This window comes from Pteropus vampyrus, unplaced genomic scaffold (genome assembly GCF_000151845.1).
Source record: "Pteropus vampyrus isolate Shadow unplaced genomic scaffold, Pvam_2.0 Scaffold518, whole genome shotgun sequence".
In the NCBI taxonomy this organism is placed as follows: domain Eukaryota; kingdom Metazoa; phylum Chordata; class Mammalia; order Chiroptera; family Pteropodidae; genus Pteropus; species Pteropus vampyrus.
Window position 1 is genome coordinate 1683489 of NW_011889299.1, and position 21057 is coordinate 1704545.

General features: G+C 36.7%; 1 long non-coding RNA gene across 1 annotated transcript; it reads right to left on the bottom strand.

Moving 5' to 3' along the window:
- Positions 1-16223: 16223 nt before the first annotated feature.
- LOC105307812 lies at positions 16224-20437 on the bottom strand. The gene is made up of 3 exons (XR_897254.2): positions 20251-20437; positions 20065-20138; positions 16224-17594 (listed from the first exon to the last, which is right to left on the bottom strand). It is a non-coding gene; the product is annotated as an uncharacterized LOC105307812 (long non-coding RNA).
- Between the last annotated feature and the right edge of the window lie 620 nt (positions 20438-21057).

The window sequence follows — 21057 nt, forward strand, 5'->3', positions numbered from 1 at the left end:
ATCCCCTCAGTACAAAAATAATAATGGTAATAACAGCAAACACGTATGGAGTGTTTACTATGTGCCAGACTCTATTCTAAACACGTCCTATATATTAACTCATTTAATACCCTCAATCATCCTATGAAGTAAGTACTATTATTATTGCTATTTTTACATAAGATTAAACTAAAGAATGTAAAGGTTAAGTGACTTGTCCAGCTGTAAAATGGAAAATCTGGGGTTTGAACTCAGGTAGTCTGGCGCTAGAGTCCACTGCAAAGTGAAAGAACTATGGCACTGACCTATGCTTGCACACTAGTATGGGGCCCCTGCCCACCCCGACCTCTACTATTTATACAAACTCTAAAGCTTCAGAATATGTCATATCTTTGGTGTCTGTGGAGCCTTTGGCCAAATCTGGCATCAGTCAGAATTTCTCACTGATGTTGATACCCAGATATATATATATTTGGAAAACAAAAACCATGCAGGGAAAAGAAAACTTAAAAAAAAAAAAAAGACACAATTAATGTGTTCAGAGTGACCAAAAAGAATTGCATTCACGAAAAAAGATCAGGAAGCTATAAAAAGGAACATTCAGAGAACAACAACAACAAAAAGGTCTTAGAGTCAAGCAATAATCAAAGAAGGATCTTCAAAGCAGCAGAGAAGAACACGTACAAAACAAATTAACTAGACAGCTGATTTCTCAACGGCAGTAATGGAAACCAGAAAACAGTGCCGTATCTTTGAAGTGTTAAGAGAAAAAAAAGGTAATTTAGAATTGAGTACCTAGCAAACTTATCTTTCAAGAAGAATAAAGTAAATAAAGGCATTTACAGATAAATAGAGATCAAGACAACTTCTTGTTAAGAGATCTGCACTAAAGGATTTTCTAAAGTATATATTTCAAGAAAACAAAAAATCATGCCCCAAAAAGAGGTCCGATGTATAAGAAGGTGAGCAAATAAAATAGTAAACAAGTATTTAAATCTAAACAAACACTATCCTCATAAAATAATATTGTTAATGTCTATTTTGTGTGTATGTTAATGACTTCCTTAGGAAAAAAAATAAAATAGTAGACAACAAAAACATGTAAATTGGGAGACAATGACTTACAAAGTCCTTATATTGTTTGTGTGGGGATCATAACATTTAACTTTAGACTTGAAGTTAAATATGTATGGTAAAATTTTATGACAAACTGCTAAAAAATCTCTGGAGGGAATAATCAAGAAAGAAAGAGAATAAGCACAAATAAATAATATGAGCAATGTAAAATATATAGCAGACATTTAAAAATAAGAGGATACAATTAATTTTAAAACTTAGATGAATTGGACCAATTCCTAGAAAATTCATTTATATTGGATGAGCCCACTAGAATCTTGACCAAATACAATAGATAACCAAAGATGTAAAAATCCTAAATAATCTGTTAGTAAACCAAATCCAAGATGAGAGTAAAAGAAGATTTAATATAACATGAAAATGGTGAGTCTAATTCCAGAAAGACAAGAGCAGTTTAATGTTAGAAAGCTCCCATAACAAGGTGGCCCTGTGACTCAGAGGTGTAGTTCAGTCCTCTTTGTCAGCCTTAGAGAGCGGGGAGGCTGGGAAAGAGGTAGGTCCTCTGGGGAGGGAGGTTTATGGAGAGGGTAGGCTGGGGAGGGGCCTGGGGCCTATGAAGGCCCCCACCTTGCATATTATACACTGCTATAATAATACACACGACCCTGAGATAGGCACATTACCCTCATTTTAAAAAATGTTAAAACTAAGGTTAAAAACAGTTAAAAAACTTGACCAAGGTCACAATACTTGTAAGTAGTTGAACTGCCATCAAAATTGAGGTTGGTCTGGATTTACAGCTCATGTTCTTAACCACTACGTGGTTCTCCCTTTAATAGTGACAATAATCGGTGATCAGTAAATGGTGGATAGGTGCCAGGTACTTCACAAATACCCTAACACCCACAACAACTGTTCAAATGGGTATTGGATGCATTTTACTGATGAGAAAACTGATGCTTAGAGAGGACAGGTGTAAGGACACACAACCAAGACAATGGGGGCACCACACTTCGAAACTGGGACTGCCAGACTACACAGCCTACTTGTCCTAGATTATTACAGGTGTGAATGAAGCCCAAGAGGAGATGAATCCCAGTGTCTGATGACAAGATGGGAAGGCTCTGTTCATTCCTTGAAAGATGAGGTTCTCTACACAATGGTTGGTGTCAGGAGTCAGAGAAACATCTCTCCATAAGGAGGTCTCCACACATGGGGCTGAGGGAGACCCCATAACTTTCAGTACAGTGGGAATGACCTCAACTGCAGGGAAGTCTAAAGGAAATAAGTCACACAAACACCATGGTCTAGATAAGGAAGCCAGGAAAATTGGAAGCTGGTGTGGACAAACTCATGAACAGCAATGTCTAAGTTTTCATTACCTTTCTGAAGAATTAGCAGATTAGCATGTTAGAGGAGGCCGTAAAATCTTCTGGATTTAGGTATATGCTGTAGTCTCTTAGGATGATCTGATAGAAAGACAGGTGAACAGTGAGTGCAGTTAAGCTGCCTGGTGCACACCATGCTGCTTCCCATCTTCGGGCCTTTGCTCATGCTGTACTCTTTGCCTGGACTGCCATCCTCTCCTCTTGTTAATCATCCAGAAGACTCTTACTCATCTATTAAGATCGAGTTCATATGCCATCTCTTCTAAGAAGCCTTCCCTGGCCCCGAGCTGGGTTGTATGTTCTTCAGGGCATATCACAGTCTATTGTTTCCACCATTATTCCTACACTAGCCACACTGAAATTATGGTTCTGTGTCTGGGAACATAACTTGATCATCTCTGTGTCCTCAGTGCAGAGCAGGAGGCCTGACACATAGGTGGTCAGTCGATTTGGCTCGAATGAAATTATAACTAGTTGGATGATCACATCAGTGATGATGAATGCATTGATGCTGGCTCAGAGAGGGAGGTCTCTGGCGGTGTGCCACAGCGCCCTGTGTATATTGACGGCATTCAGATGAAATTACTGGGTGACAAAAAACTATGAAAGTAGGTTACACATTAGACAACAGAATTAGTATACAAACAGTCATGGCGGGCAGAAACACTGGAGCCACACTGGTCTGCAAGGTGCTTAAGGGAAAAGTCAGGACTAAACCTCACAACCTGTTACAGCCTTGACAGTGCAAAGGAGTTTTTTTTTTTTTAGCTAAAGCTTACCTCCCTGTGGTATCCACTGTTATAATAGCACTATGTGCCAGGCTTTGTACCAACTCCTGTATCCCACTCCCACCAAGTACCACATAAAAAGTCTAATGGGGTGATCTGCTTGGCCTGGGAACCAGGAAACTGTTCCTCACAGGGCAGGAGAAAGGGATCAGAAAGTCCAGCAAGAGTTGGGTCTTTGGTTTTCTCCAAGTAATAGGCAGACATGACAACAAAGCAGTTTGAGGGATGTTTAAGAAAGAGGTAGGTCCACCTTCAGGAACCCCAGGGTATAGAGCCAGTCATTGAGAACACTGGGCTTTGTTGCCATCCTACCAACTGTGAACTTATTTCTCAAAAGAACTCAGGAGCTATCTTCACAGCCCCAACCCTTCTGAATAATGACATTCAAGCTCCTTAGCATGGCATGAAAGGCCTTCATGCCTAGCCTAGTTCTCAATGCATTTTTTCTATAATCCACATTAATTAATTCAGTTTATGCCACAAATATTTATTGAGCATCTATTAAATATTACTATGCACTGTTCTTGGCACTTTTCTTGGCATTGGAGATACAACAGTGAATAAAACAAAAGTCCCTGCTTTGTGGAGCTTACAGTCTACTGAGGAGAGGCGAACACTAATCACAATAAATAAGTATAAAATAAGTCAGTTGGTGATCAGTTCTTTGTAGAAAAACATAAGACATAAAGCAAGATAAGAGGATAGAAAGTGCTGGCGAATAAGACTAGTTTAGATGTGCTGGTCAGGGAATGATTCTCTAGGGAGGTAACATTTGAACATACTGTAAGTGGGTGGACAAGTCATCAGATTATCTGGGAGGAAGAGTGTTCAAGACAGTGAGAACAGCAAGTACAAAGGCTCTGAAGAGGGAAGGTACCTGACATGTTTATAGAACAGCAAATAGGCCAGTGTGGCTGAGAACAGTGAGTGATGGGGAGAGTGATAGGAAATGAAGTCAGAAAGGGAATGGGGACCAGACTGTGTAGAGACTTTTGGGCTATGGTGAAGGCTTGTTTTTTATGCTGAGGGAGCTGAGAGCCATGGGAGATTTTTGAGCAGAAGAGTGACATAATCTGATATGGATTTTTAAAAGAAATTTTAGAGAAGAATTAGTGATAGATATTATAATACTAAGCAAAAGAAAAACAAACTACTAGGAAAACAAAAAGGTACACAACAAAGGATATATAATTAGAGTGTACTATGTGCTTTAGATGTGAACAATATTTATAACGTCATACTTATGCAAACAGTGATTACTGGTTGAAAAAAATTATATAAAATTTAAGAAATAATAGATGCGAACACAAAGATGAGCAAGCAACAACAGACTATTGGGATGACTAGGCAGATTAGAAAGTGAAATATATGGAACTCGTACAAATAAAAAAATGCAATTGTTGAAATGAAAAACTCAGTGGACAGATTAAACAGCAGATCATACATAATTGAAGAAAAAATCAGTAAGCTGGAAGATATATCTGAAGAAATTTCCCAGAATGAAGTGCAGTAAGACAAGGAGACAGGTAATATCAATGAGATATTGAGATATGGAAGATATAATGAGGAAGTCCAAAATATGACTGACTGGATTCTGAGAAAGAAAATATATAAAAAATGGGAGACAGGCAATATTTGAAGAAATGGCTGGGAATTTTCTAGAAATTATGAAAAATACAAATCCAGAAGCATGAAGCACATTTCCAAAGTAGAATAAATGAAAAAGAAATACATGCCTAAACATCGTAAAATGAAACTGCAGTGCTCCCTGCACATCCCCTTCTAAAAAGAGAGAGAAAAGATCTTAAAAGTAGCCAGAATAAAACAAAAACACTTACAAAAAAACGGTAATGAGACTGATAGCAAATTTCTAAATACCTATAACAAACTATCTTTTAAGAATGAAGATAAAATTAAGACATTTACATATAACAAAGACTGAGAATTTAACACCAAGAGATCTATACTAAAAGAGCATCTAAGCATCGTATTCATAATGAAGGAAAATGATCCCAGAATGATGGTTTGAGATGCAAGAATGTATGAAAGTAAATCCAAACAAACATTGTCGATATAAAATAATACTAACGATGATGCAGAATTTGTGATGTTAGGAAAAAAAAGAACATACTCAAAACAATAGCATATGGTCAAGGGGGGGATGACTACAGTTGAAGGTTTTTGCGTTCTTCAAAAGGGCAATTAAAATATGGTTTAACTTTAGATCTTATTAATTAAACATGCATGATAAAATTTCAGGATAACCACAGAAAGAATAGAAAAAGAATATGTAAATTCCAAACAGTAGGGAGGAAAACAATTGAGTAAGAAAGCAAACAAACAAATCTCAAAACTGAAAAAGCAGGTGAGAAAAGAGAAAAATGGAACACAGAAAAGGCGGTGGTAGGAAATAGAAATAAAAAAGTAGGATTGTAGAAACAAGTCCAAATATATCACAATAAATGTAAACAGATTAAATTTGTCTACTAAAAGACAGAGATAACCAGGTTATCTTTTTAAAAAAGATCCAGCTATATGCCATTCCCAGATGATATAATTAAAACATAAGGGTATGAAAATGTTGAAAAGTTAAAGAATGGAAAATTATATGCTACATAAATCCTAACAAGAAGAAAAGCTTGTGTTGCTAAATTAATGAAAGATAAAATAGACTTCAAGGAAAAATGCATTATCAGGAATAGAGAGGGTCATTTCATATTTACCAGGAATATATAACAATTCTTAATTTGAATATTCCTAATAAAATATCCTCAAAATATACAAAATTTTAAAAAAAGAACTACAAGGAGAAATGGACAAATCCACCATCATAGTTGAATATTAACACAACTCTTACAATTATTGGTGTATCATAACCAAAATATTCAGTATATAGAAAATTTGCATAATATAATTTACAAACTTGATAACAGACATATGTAGAACTCTGTATTCAACAATTAGAGAACATACATTCTTATAAAGCATGTAAGAAAAGTTCAAAAATATTGATTACATAATAAGTCTAAATCAAATCTCAATAAATTTTAAAGAGTTGTTATCACACAGATCACATACTCTCGCCATAATGCAACTAAGACAGATTTCAATAACAAAGAGATAAATTTAAAAATCCCCAAACATTTAGAAATTTATTTATTATCTATCTATCTATCTATCTATCTATTTTAGGCGAGGCAACCCTTGGTTGACCTCACACACTGCAAGGACCTTGTCAGCTTACAATCCCTTATTTTCTTTTTTTTTTCAATTTTTACGCCTACAGCACCTGGTCTTCCTAGGTGGTCTCCCATCCAAGTACTAACCAGGCCTGACCCTGCTTAGCTTAACATTTAGAAATTTGGAAACACATTTCTACATAACTCGCAGGTCAAAGAAGTAACCATGATGGAAAAGTTGAAGTACTCGGAATCGAACAGTAATGAAATATGACATGTCTGAACTCGTAGAAAAGCAGTATTTAGAGGGCAATTTATATCCTTAAATGCGCAAATCAAAAAACAAGGAAGGCTGCAAATTAATGAGCTTAGTATCCAATTTAAGAAATTAGAAAAAGAACAACAGAATAAATCCAAAAAATGTAGAAGGAAGGAGATCAAAAAATATAAGAGCAGAAATTAAAGAAATAGAAAATAAAGACACAATAGAGAGAAGCAACAAAGCCAAAAGTTGGTTCTTTGAAAAGACTAATAAAATAGACAAACCTCTGGCAAGATTGATCAAGAAAAAAAGTGAGAAGGCACAAATAACCAATATCATCAATGAAAAAGGAGACATAACTACAGGTTATATACAGCAGAGAATAAAAAAATAAGGGCAGTTAATGCCAATAAATTTGAGAACGCAGACAAAATAGACCAATTCCTAGAAAACTTTAACTTACCAAAACTGACTCAAGAAGAAAAAGAAATCCTGAATAGTCCTTTAACTACTAAAGGAATTGAAGTAGCAGTTAAAACTCTCCCTACCAAACAAACAAATGAACAAAAAATAAGAGGCAGAATTTTCCAGTTGATATGTGGATTACAAGTAGGTGAATGTAGAATCTAAGGCAATGGAGGCCCTAGGCAGGCCACCTCTCTCAATGGGCAGCCTCCTGTGGAGATCCTCAGAGGGTGGCCCTTAGTGAAACAGGGTCTGACAATCCCTCTGAAGTCCCTTCAGGTGGTGAGCACGAATGAGTAACATCCAGCACTCTGTTATTGCTCTGTGGGAAGTGTGCTAAGCAGGACCAAGGAGGAGCTCTATCATTTGTACAGTCTCTTCAGTAGTCAGCTTCTGTAGTCTTCTGCTCACTGAGGACAAGGGGCCTGTGGAGCTGCAGGAGGAGTCTGTGTTCCAGTTGCCAAGAAACACCACACACAGCCAAGTTGTGACTAGTTGGGGTGGGGTTGGGTGCGGGGAGGCCAAGCAGGGACTTCTGGAGAGTTTAGCTCCAGGTAGAAGCCCTGAAACTCTGTCTTCATGAATATCAGATACTTATATCCATTTGCAGCTGATGAGCCCTTTTAATGGTGTCCAAGCTAGCTGCAGGGTGATGGTTCTAACAGTGATGCATGTTCTGCAAATAAGAGCTTCATCATTATTTTGAAATAATATGAGAGTTCAAGTGGTTTGAAATCTAATCGCATTATCACAAGAAATTTTAACAATATATTTGTCAATGAAACAGAAAGAAAAGCCGCTGGCTATTATTTCAATTGTTAAACATTTCTGACGAATTTAAAAATTGGTTTTAAATACTTTATCAGCTACTTGTACACAGAAAGATTTTTGTTGATGGTGACTATTAAAATTTTGAAGAATATATCATTAAAGTCTTGATCAGAATTTGTGTGTAGCCATTTCAAATCTAAAACCTATTATAAAATTAACATGGAAGCAGATTTCAAGTTTCTTACTTAAAAATCTGAAAAGACTTTATTTAGAAATTTAATATTAATTCAATATTAAAAAGGAAAACACCAGACCAAGAAGGTTTTACAGGAAAATTCTAACAAATAGATCATTCCAAAGTCACATAGTATCTTCTAGAATTTTGTAAAAGAAAGAACACTGACTCATTCTATGATACCAGCAGAACTTGAGGCCAAAAGCAAATAAGGACAGCATAAAAAAGGGAAAAAAAAGACAAGTTTTACTCATGGACACAAACACAAAAATCCTAAACAAATATTAACAAACCGAACCTAGTACTGTATGAAAAGGAAAAGATCAGGACCAAATTGTATTTATAACAGAAATGCAAAGGTGGTCTAACATGAGGATAATCTATGACGTTTACTACATTATTGAAGGGGAAAAAACCCATAATCATCGAAACAGAAAAGGTATTTGATAAAGAATGCAATACCCATTGATGATTTAAAAACAATAATAAAAACTTCTTAGCATAGAAAAACAACATGGAACTTATTCTTAATAGGGAAAAGTTAATGGTGCTTCCTCTAAAGTATCCAACAAGACAAGGATGCCCAATGCCATCTTTTCTATTCAACACAATACTGAAGGTCCTGGCCATCTCAGTAAGACCAGAAAAATAAATTTAAGGTGTAAAGATTGGAAAAGGAAAAAACGAAAGTCTTATTATTTATAGCTGATATGGCTGTCAACATAGAAAACACAAAAGAACATACAGACAACTTAAAAAGAACTGTGACTCCTTGAGAAATGGTCGATTCTAGGGTAAAATACAAGATGAGTAGGAAGCGTCTGGTAGTGCCAGCAAGTAAGAAAGTGCTTGAAACCAAAAGAGTGGGGGCATGTCAAAGGGAATCAGGAGCCAGTATGAAAGAGCCCCCAGTGGCCAGAGCTAGAGCTTGAGCACTAAGACAAATAACATAATATTGGATTTATAACTCAAAGTACTAAATAAATATGCATGAGTTCATACAGACATAAACAAGTAACTGAATAAATAAGTACATAAATGTGTAAATAAGCAAATAAGGGAGAAGAAACAAATCTTTTTTACAGAAGAATTCCAAATAATATACGTAAATACACCCCCTTCCAGAGGTGGAGCTTAATTCCTCTCTCTCTCTCTTTGAGGATGGGTTAGATCATTCCAAAGAACAGAGAATGAAAAGGGAAAAACAGCGACTTTACAGTGGATAAATCTGGCAACCATCACCTTAACCAAGTGATAAAGGTAAACATCACCAGTGACATCATGGGGATATCACATACCCTTGATATGATGTGATGAAAAGGGCACTTCGACTCTGGTGTTTCTTCCAAAAACAACCCAAGTCTAATTATGAGGAAAACCAGACAGTTCCAAATTGAGAGACAGTCTACAGTACACCTCAAAAGTGTTAAGGTCACGAAAAACAAGGAAAGACTTGAGAAACTGTCATAGACCAGAGGGCACTAAAGAGACATGACAACTTAAATGCAATGCAGTATTCTGAATTGGATCCTGGAAGAGAAAGAGGACATTAGTGGGAAAACTGATAAATCCATATAGTCTGAAATTTAATTTACAGTAATATACCAATATTGCTTTCTTAGTTTTGACAAATATACCATGATGAGGAGTATACAGGAACTCTCTGAACTATCTCTTTATTTACTTTTCTATAACTATAAAATTATTCTAAAATGAAAAGTTTGATTAAAAATAATAAAAGTCTAGCAAGGTGAATGGCTATAATATCAATATTAAAAAATCAAATTCATTTTTATACCCCTGCAAAAGAGAAAAAAACACATTACATAATAAGATCTCATTTCTAATAGCAGTAAAAATCATAAATACCAAAGGATAAATCTAATACAAGATACGCGAGACCTTATTCAGAATATTGTAAAGCTCTACCAAAAGACATTCAAAAATTTATTTTAAATGAAAGGATATATCATATTCATAGCTAGGAAGACTCAATATAATAAAAATACCAATTCTTTTCAAACTGATCTATAGATTCATTGCAATTTCAATAATTTCGTAGAACATAACAAGCTGATTCTGAAATATGTTTGAAATAACAAAGGGCCAAGAATATATGATATTCCTGAAGAAGAATAAAATGAGAAGATTTTGCCCTATCAAATATTGAGATTATTTATGAAGCTAAAGTTATTAAGGTAGTATAGTACTCGTTCAGGGACACAAAAAATGGCCAATAGCAGAGATCCCAGAAACAGATCTATACGAATATGAAAATTTGATGTATGACAGAGGTGGCACTTCAGATCATTAGGCTATCCACATGGAAAAGAATAAAACTGGCTCCCTATGTTATACCTTCATACCACATAAAAATCTATACTAGTTACGTTAAGGACTTAAATGTGAAAGGTACATTTTTAAACTTTTATTAGAAGAAAATAAAGACTATCTTTAAGACCACAAGTTAGGGAAGACAACACAAAAAGTGCTATCTATAGGGAAAAGATTGACTTGTTCAACTCCATTAAAATTAGGAATTTCTACTTATACAAAGACACTATAAAGAAAAAAAAATGCCACAAACTGAGGGAAAATAGTCAACACATATAACTGACAAATGATGAGTAGCCAAATAATTAAATAACTCCTACAAATCAATATAAATGAGAAATATACCAATTAAAAAATGGGCAAAAGATATTAATAGTCATTTCACAGAAGAAGAAACATGTGCGGCCAATAAACATGAAAAGATGCTTAATCACATTAGTGACTGAAAAAATGCTAATTAAGTCCACAATGAGATATTACTTTACACTCACTAAATGACAAAAATTAAGTAGGACAATATCGAGTATTGATTAGGGTGTGGATCTCTCACAAAGTGCTGAAAGGTATAGAAATTGGTACCACAAGTTTAAAATACATTTTGGCAGAACCCTGTCAAGCTGAATGTTAACAAGTATTGTTAACCAACAATTCCATTCCTAGGTATATATGTTAGAAAATGGGTGCGAATGTGGATTAGGAGACATGTACAAGAATGTTCATAAGAGCAAAGTGCTAGAAATGACCCAAATGTCCATCAAAAGATAAATGGATGAATAATTTGTTTTACCATCACCCAATGAAATATTATACAGCATTGAGAATGAGCAAGCTATAGCTACATGTAAAACATAGGTAAATTTTGGACACACAATAATAAGTGAAAAAAAAGTAAGTCACAGAAGACCACACATAGTATGATACCATTTTCTACTAAGCTCACAATCAAGCCAAATGAACAATAATTGGTTAAGCATCCCTACAAATATGGAAAAAATATATATCAAAACAGCAAGGGAATGTTACACATAAGACTTAGAATAGTGGTAATTTCTGGCAGGCGGTGTGGAGAATGGGAAAGAAAATGACACAGGGATAGATGCTATTACTGTTGTTCTTGGTTAAGGCTGTGATTTCTTGTTTGTTTGTTTTTTTCATTATATTATTATCTTTATAACTATTGTATGTAATGTATATATTATTTTATTATATATCTAATATATTTTATATGAACAAACAGAGAATAAGAGAAGATTAGGAAGAAGTAAAGAATGACAACTCTTTTGAAAAGCTTTGCTGTTAGGGGAATAGAGAAATTAAGCCATAGTTGCAAGGGGATATGGGATGAAGAAAGTTTTATATTTTTTTAAAGATGAGAGCAATAGGAGATCAATGGAATGGCAGAGTGAGGACTTTGGTGAACTAGCTATCCCACTAAAACAATGAAAATATGGGCAAACCAACCAAAGTCAATCATCTCAAAACTCGCAATTAAGCAAAGGCTTAGAAGAAATGAAAATCATCTATCCAAGTGAAAATACTGAATTTTGGTAAGACAGTAGATTTTGTGGCATTTTAATTAGTAGCTATTCCTATCCCCTTTCCCTCTTTAACTCAGTGGCTCAGTAGCCAAAAGCTGACTAAATTCCAGACAACAGAGAGATCTGACTGCTTTGGTTGGGAATTTAAAAGGAAATCCTGGAGAATGAGACAACTATAGGAACTTTGAAAAGCTCTGACATATTCCTAGGGATCTAAAGGGCTGTGCATATATGGCTATGTGCATACCCAAGAAAGAAATGAAAAAGGAGAGGGCCCAAGTCACTCACATGTGGCTGATTGTGAGGCCCTATGCAAGCAAAAGTGAAAGCTAAGGCTGCCTTGTAAACAGGCTGAAGTGTGAAGGCATGCCTTCTCACACAGATTTTGGCAAAGGGTGGAAGACATGTAAGACAAGATCTTTAAGGAAATATATTTGACTGATCACTGGCTGACCACCAAATTATAGTTACCAGGTGTGACCCCCTAGGAATCTAGACTTAAAAATAAAAACAGGAACTTTAAAAAAAAAAAAAAAAAGCTAGCAGAGAACTCAGGGGCCATATAGTACAGGGAATATAGAATTCAAAGAACTAGTTGAGAAAAGTTGCTAAACAAACAGCAAAAAGAAAAATAACAATAACGACACCTACATACACACACACACACAACCCAGAACAACAAATCTTGAGGGTGGAAGAGTCTGATACTAGAATTGTTAGAGTATCTAAAATGCCCAGTTTTTGACAAAAAGTTATGAGACATGCAAAGAAACAGTAAGTTATGTTACATATAAAGGAGAAAAAAGCAGCCAAAAGAACATGTCCCTGAGGTGGCCAATGTTTGGGACTTAACGGACAAGGACTTTAAATTAGCTATTATAAATATTTTCAAAGAACTAAAAGAAACCATACTAAAGAATTAAAGGAAAGTGTGAGAAAATATCTCATAGATAGAGAAGAAAAAGAATCAAATAGAAAATGTGGTGTTGAAAAGGATAACAAAATGAAAAATACACTTAGAGGGGCTCAACAACAGATTTGAGCTGGCAGAGGAGAGAAAAGATAAAGCTGATGATAGGTCAATAGAGATTATCCATTCTGTAAAGCAAAAAGTAAAAAGAATGAAGAAAAAGAAACAGAGCCTCACAGACTTGTGGGACTCCATCCAGTTTACCAACATATGCATAACAGAAGTCTCAGAAGGACAAGAGGAAGAGAAAGGGGTCAAAACATCGCAAATTTAATAAAAAAAAATTAATCTATACATTCAAGAAGCTCAAGTAGAATAAATTCAAAGAGATCCACATCTAGATACACAGTGAAACTGACAAAAGTCAAAGACAAAATGAAAATCTAGAATGCAGCAAGAGAAAAGTGAATTATGCATGTAAGAGATCCTCAATAACATTAACAGTTGTTTCTCATCAGAAACCATAGAGGCTAGAAGACAATGTGATAACATCTTCAAAATGTTGAAAGAACAAGACCGTCAATGGATAATTCCAAATCTAGCTAAACTGTTCTTCAAACATGAAAGAGAAGATAAAGAAAAACTGAAAGATTTTGTTGCTAGCAGACTGATCCTACAAGAAACACTAATTTCAGACTGAAATTAAAGGGCACTATATAGTAACTTGAAGGTAAACTATGTAGCTATTATGAAAGAACGTATTTTTGTCTGTAACACTTTTATTTTCCTATCTGTTGTAAAAGACAATTGCATAAAGCAATAATAATAAAACTGTGGGTTTATAATGTATAAAGAAGTAACTTGTATGATAATACTACTACGAAGGAGGGGAGAGGGAACAGAGGTATACTGGAGCAAAGTTTTTATATAACATTGAAAGGTAGAATTAATCCAAAGTAGATTATATCAAGTTAAGGTGTTAACTGTTATTCCCAGGGCAATCACTAAGAACTTAACTCAAAAATATATATAGTTAATAAGGAAATTAAAAGTTTATAGTAGAAAATATCTACTTAACACACAAAAAAAGAGGAATTAAAGAACAAAGGAATAGAAAAGACGTAAGACATACACAAGGCAAATATCAATCCTTCATAAATTCTTCCAAAAAATAGAGGAAAAAACACTTCCCAATTCTATACAGCCATTATTACCCTAATACCTAAACCAGACAAAGTCATCACAAGAATAAATACAGACCAATACCCCTCATGAATATAGATGTAAAAATCCTCAACAAAATACTAGCAAATCAAGTCCAGCAACATATAAGAAGTATTATATAACATGATTAATTAGGATTTATCTCAGGAATGCAATGTTATCACTTGAAAATTAATCAATGTAATATACCACATTAATAGAATAAAGCATAAACTCCACATGATCATCTCAATAGATGCAGAAAAAGCATTTGACAAAATTCAACATCCATTCATGGCAAAACACTCAGAGAAGTAGGAGTAGAAGGAAACTTCCTCAATTTGATAAAAGGTATCTATGTAGAACCCACAGCTAACATTATATTTAATGAAAAAAGACTCAATAATTTCCCCCTAAGATCAGGAACAAGACAAGGATGTCCGTTGTCATTACTTCCAGTCAGCATTGTACTGGAAGGTCTAGCCAGGGCAATGAGTCAAAGGAAAAAAAAAAAAAAAAAGCATCCAGATTGGAAAGGAAAAGTAAAACGATCTCTATATACAGATGATATGATCTAGTATACATAAAATCCTAAAGAATCCACTAAAAAGCTATTTGAATTAATAAACAAGTTCGATAATGTGGAAGGATAGGAGATCAATACACAAAAATCAATTGTACTTTTACACATTAAAAATGAACAATCAGCAAGAGAAGTTAAGAAAAATAATCCCATTTATAATAGCAGCAAAAAGAATAAAATACCTAGGAATCAATTTAACAAAAGAAGTGCAAGACTTGTACACTGAAAACTACAAAACACTTATGAAAGAAATTAAAGATGATCTAAATGGAAAGACTTGTCATGTTCATGGATAGGAAGCCTTAATATTGTTAAATGGCAATAATTCTCAAATTGATATATAGATTCAACACAATCCCTATAAAAATTCCAGCTGATATTCTGGATCAGCAGAAACTGACAAGCTGATCCTAAAATTCATATGGAAATATAAAGGACTCAGGAAAGCCAAAACAATCTTGGAAAAGAACAAAGAAGACTCTCATTTCTTGATTTCTAAAGTTACTACACAGCTACAATAATCAAGACAGTGTAGTATGGCATATTGACAGACAAATAAATCAATGAAATAGAATCGAGAGTCTAGAATTTAACCTTTACATTTATGAATTACGGTCAAATGATTTTTTACAAGGTTGCCAAGACAATTCAATAGGGGAAAGAATACTCTCTTTAAGAAAAGGTGCTAGGACAACTAGATACTCACATGCAGAAGAATGAAATTTGGACCCCCTACCTCATGCCACATACAAAAATTAATTGAAAATGGATAATCAGCCTAAATGTAAGAACTAAAACCATACAATTCCTGGAAGAAAACATAGGAATAAAGTTTTGTAATCTTGGGTTACATAATGGTTTCTTGGATATGACATGAAAAACTCAAGTAACAGAAGAAAAAATTGATAAATTTGACATCATCAAATTTAAAAACTTTTGTGAATCAAAGACCACCACCAAAAAAGTGAAAAGACAACCCACGGAATAGGAGAAGAGATTTGTAAATTATATATCTGATGAGAGACTTGTATCCAAAGTATATAAAGAATGAATAATTTCAATAAGAGAATGAATAATTTTATTTTAAAAGGGCTAAGGATTTGAATAGACATTTCTCCAAAGAAGATATATAAATAGCCAAAGACATGAAAAGATGTTCAACATCATTAGTTATTAGAGAAATGCGAATAAAAACCACAATGAGATACCACTTTATACTCAATAGGATAGCTATAATCAAAAAGACAAACAGCAAAAAGTGTTGGTGAGGGTATGAAGGAACTGGAACCCTCATACATTGCTGATGGGAAATGTAAAATGGTGAGGCCACTTTTGCAAATAGTTTGGTAGTTCCTCCAAAAGTTAAACATAGAGTCACCATATGACCAAGCAATCCCACTCCTAGGTATCTACCTAGGAGAAAAGAAAACATATATACATCCACACAAAAACTTGTACACAAATGTTCAGAGCAACATTATTTATATAGTTAAACATGAAAAGAACTGAAATGTCCATCAGCCGACAAATGGATAAATAAAATGTGGTATACACATACAACAGATTATCTGGCAATAAAAGGGAGTGCTACATGCAACAACATAGATGAACCTCAACATTATGCTAAGTGAAAAAAGCTACTCATAGAGACCAACGTGTTGTATGATCCCAATTACCTGAAATGTCTAGGCTAGACAAATCAATAGAGATAGAAAGCAGATTAGTGGTTGCCTAGGACTTGGGGGAGGGGAGTTATGGGGAGTAACTGCTAATGAGTATGAGGCTTCTTTTGGGTGGGATACAAATGTTCTAAAATTGATTGTGGTAATGGTTGCACAATTCTGTTAAGATACCAAAAACCCTTTAAAGGATGAATTTTATGGTATGTGAAATATATCTCAATAAAGGTGCAACAAAAGATTTAACCAGGGCCCGGGGTTTACCTGGTAAGTGTGCTGAAGTGACAGAGGCCAAGGCAAGTGAGGATGTATGCAAGGGAAGGACTATAGTGATGGACCATGGAATCTAAGCCGATTAAAGGAAGGACACGGGAACATGGAGTAAGTAAAGAGTAGTGAAAAATGCTGAAGGTTTGCTGGAGTTGGGGAGCTAGAGGGAAAGAGCCAGAAAGATTAGAGGTACTGGATGGATAGCAGGACGCCTGAAACTGAGATCATGGAGGCAATGATATTACAGGTACTGATAAGAAGGGTACCACTATCAGAGTAGGTGGCTGAGGTGGGTTTGAAAGGCATTGTAGGAGAGCAGATCACAGAAATGAGAGACAAGAACACCGCAAGGGTCATCTATGAGGGTATTAAAATCACTAAGAAGTAGGACTGGGGCAGTGTTATAGAGAGTGACTAGTAGCTAAATTCTTCTAGGAATGAGGTGTGACAGGGGCAGGTATGTGTGTATGTTTGTACCTGACTCTAACACAGATGGGTGGGTGATAGTATAGTTTGATGATCTGAGATTTAAAACAAGATGTTTGATATTTACATAATCTTAAAGAATCACTCCACAAATTACTAATTGATTATAAAGGAAAAAAGAGTAACTGTAGTGGAGAAACCTGGTAGACACCACCTTAAACAAATAGTCAGTGAATAAAACCAGTATTGGGACAAAATGACATTACGAGCCTCCTGATACAAAGCACTGAAGATATGTCTCTTCTGTGGTATTCTTGCCCCAATTCCATAACTTTACTATAATCACAAGAAACATCAGACAAACTCACATTCTATAAAATAACGGGCTGGGGCTCTTCAAAAGTATCAAAGCCATGAAAGACAAAGAAGGACTAAGGAACTGTCTCAGATTGAAAGAGCCTAAGGAGACATGGCAACCAAATGCAATGTGGGATCCTGAAGTCAATCCTAGAAGAGAAACATATTAGTGAAAAAACTGATGAAATCTGAATAAGTTCTGTATTTTTGTTAATAGTACTGTGCCAACGTTAATTTCCTAATTTTGATAACTGCACCATAGTTGTATAATTTCTTAACATTTGGGGAATCTGAGTGAATTATATATGGGAATTCTTTGTATTATTTTTACAACTTTTTAAAATAAAATTATTTTAAAATGAAAATAATTCTAATAAAGGTTGTTTAGGGAGGGAGAGAAGACGTCTGGGAAGGGCAATTAGAGTGAGGACAACTACCCTCATCTCCTGGCCTCCTGGTAAGAGGGGTATGAGGGGGCTGCTGGGGGAGCAGAATGCTCAGAGGAAAGCAAGATTTCTATTCAAGCAGTGGTTCTCAATAGCAGGTTGGACAGACAAGAGGTGCCTGGGGGCATTTTTGATTGTTACAATAATTGGAGATCACTGGTGACATTTAGAGAGCATGGACCAGGGATGTTTAGCTGCACAAGACAGCTCCACGCAGCAAGACAGCACCACACATCTGATAGAATTTTAGAATGTCCCACCAGACAATCATGTAGGTGAAAAATCTGTTCATTCATTCATTCATTCATTCATTCAACAAACATTTACTGAGCCTACAATGTGGCAAGCACTGTTTTAGGTAATAGAGATGCATCAGAGCACAAAAAAGACGAAAACAACTACCCTTCTAGAGCTTACAATCGAGTGGAAGAGTCAGACAACAAACATAATAAAGATGTGAATTACATATTATGTGAGAGTGATAAGCACTATGGAAAAAAAAAGAGCAGGGTATATGCTGGGGAGAGCTGCAATTTTAAACAGGACGGTCTGTCTAGGTAGGCCTCATTGAGAAAGTGACATCTGAGTACAGTCCTGAAGGAAGTAAAGGCATGAGCCTTGTGGGAGAAAAGCATTCCAGGTACAGGGGATGGCCCAGTACAAACCCCTGAGGTGGAAGGGTGCCTAGTATATTAAAGTAGCATAAAGGAGGCCAGGATGGGTGACATAGAAGCAGCAAGTGGGAGAGTGGTAGGAGATAAGGTGAGAGAGGTTATGCGGGCCAGAACATAGATTTTAATAAACAGTGACTTTTCTAGAAATTCAATAACTACATAACTTCAGGAAGACTGCACTTTGTTTTGTTTAGAACTTTATGAAGAATTGTTCATTTTCTAAGAAAACTGCATCACCTTACCCGTGGTTTCTGGGTCACCAATCAACACATGTGTAGCTGCCATAGTCTCAGGTTCGAGTATCAGACCATTTCATTATGTCTTCTAGTGGAATTATATCCCAGCCTTTACATATTAAAATGCATATTGTTTTATTATAAATTACTCTTCCTTTATCTGTCCCTTATATTACAATTAGGACATCGTATTGGTTTGGGGGAAATTATGTGTGTAGAGAGATTCTATTATCTATGCACTTCATTTCAGAATAGTGAAAGGGGCGTTTCAAAATATACATTAGAAAGATGGAGCATTGGGTCCAATAGGTATGAGAACCATTAAGGCAAGGCAAGAAAACAAAGAGACTATTCAGAAGCCAGGGTGAGAATGGAGGGGACTGAAGGTGAGTTCCAGAAGGCCTGGTCAAAGGATTTCAGAAGGGCTGTATGGGGATGTAACTTGGAGACCCTCGGTCTTCATGTGGTGACTAACATGGTATAATATAAAGGGCCTGATCCACTTTTTCATCTAAGTTGCTCTCCACCCTGGGGATCTTTAACAGTTTAACACAGTAGGCTGGGGAATAAAGAGGGTTCTTTCCTCAGTAAGGCCAGAAGCAGCCCAAGTCCAGGCTCCATTTTTTACCCACGGAAAGTTCAGAGCCCAAGGCTAAGCTCATAGGTGCTCTCAGGCCAAGCATTGCTATAAACAATACATCTCTCACCTATTTAGGGATGGGAAAGAGACATGTAGAAAGAGGTAAAACAGTAACAGAGAAAGAAGCATTCGGAAAGTAGAACCAATGGGGGAAGGTCAGAGACAGACAGGAGAAAACAAAGACAAAGACCGAGAGAGATAATATTCTTTTCAATCACGACTGTCACTTATTTGATACTTTCTAGGGGCCAAGCGCTGGGCAAAACGATGCATATGTATTGTCTCAGGTGGAGACCCCATTTGACAGATCAGGAAACAGGCTCAGATGGGTGAAGTAGATGACTCAAGGCCTCACGGCTAGTTTTAACTGGTAGGATCAGGATTCAGCCTTCTAGGTCTGTGTTGTCTAGTATGTATGTCTCAGGGAGTGAAACAGAAAGAGGCAGACAGAAAGATGGAGATAGGGAGACGGAAAGGCGGGGCAGAGAGAGATGAAGACTTACAGACGTGCACGCAGACGATCACGTGAGCTGGAGACCTGCACGGAAACGTTTTCCAAAAGACTAGGGGGAAGGGGGTGGCGCGGAGGGCGGGAATGGGAGGTAGTCTTCGCAGGGTACTCACCTGGTCGCAGCGTGGGGCTGCAGGGGCACTCGCTCTCCCTCTGCTACCCGCAAGATCCTCTGCAACCCGCTGACCTACGGTTGAGAGGCTGCCCAGTTAAGAGCTCGCTCAGACCCCACCCCTCACGCGCTCCTGCCCGGCCTCTTTCCCCTGCGCCCCCCGACCCTGGTCTTTACAGCGTCTCACCGGACACCTCCCGCCATTCACGCCGCACGCAAGCAGATTGCAGGGGATGTCAGCTGGATCTCACGAATACCCTGGACGCGTCCCTCCCGCCCGCTGGAGCGCGAGTTGGGTCGCAAGCTCCATCGCCACGTAAGGCTCCTGGGCTCCCATTGGAGGAGTGCCCTCCTGCCTTCCCTGGGATTGGCTGGAGATAGAAAGGTCTTATTTTAAGCCCCTAGGCCTGAATCCAGGCGGAAGAAAACTCCGCCCCTTCAGGGGCCTTTGATTGGCTGACGAGCCAAGCCCACCCTTTAATAGGATTGGCCAAGAGAGGTGGGGTCGTCATTCCCTTTGCCAGTTTATTCCATAGGGCTTCGGGAGGTTAGCTGGGAATACGCAGGCGCGAATCCCAAAGTGGGGCTTGGCGGAAATTAGTGAACGATGAAAGATCCCGGCTTCTTGATGTCATACTCTCCGTATGCTACATTGTGTAAGCCACCGCCCCGCTAAGAGACACGACTCTGCCCCCAATTTCCCATAGCTCTACCCTCCTTGCAGGGATTTCTGAGCCAGGTTTATTTCGCTCAAATTGAGTGTAGTTCCTAATTTCATCCATGGAGGACGAGGGGGACCAGGCCAGTCACCCAACAGCACCTGCTACTTATTGACTAAGACATTGGTCAAGTGATAACCTCACTAGGGGCCTCAGTTTAACTATCTGTGAAATGGGAAGACAATTTTAAAATCTTGCCTGACACTATCGTTATGACGATTAAATGAGAGAACGTAAATTAATTGCCTGGAATATTAATAGTTAAGGTCTCCCAT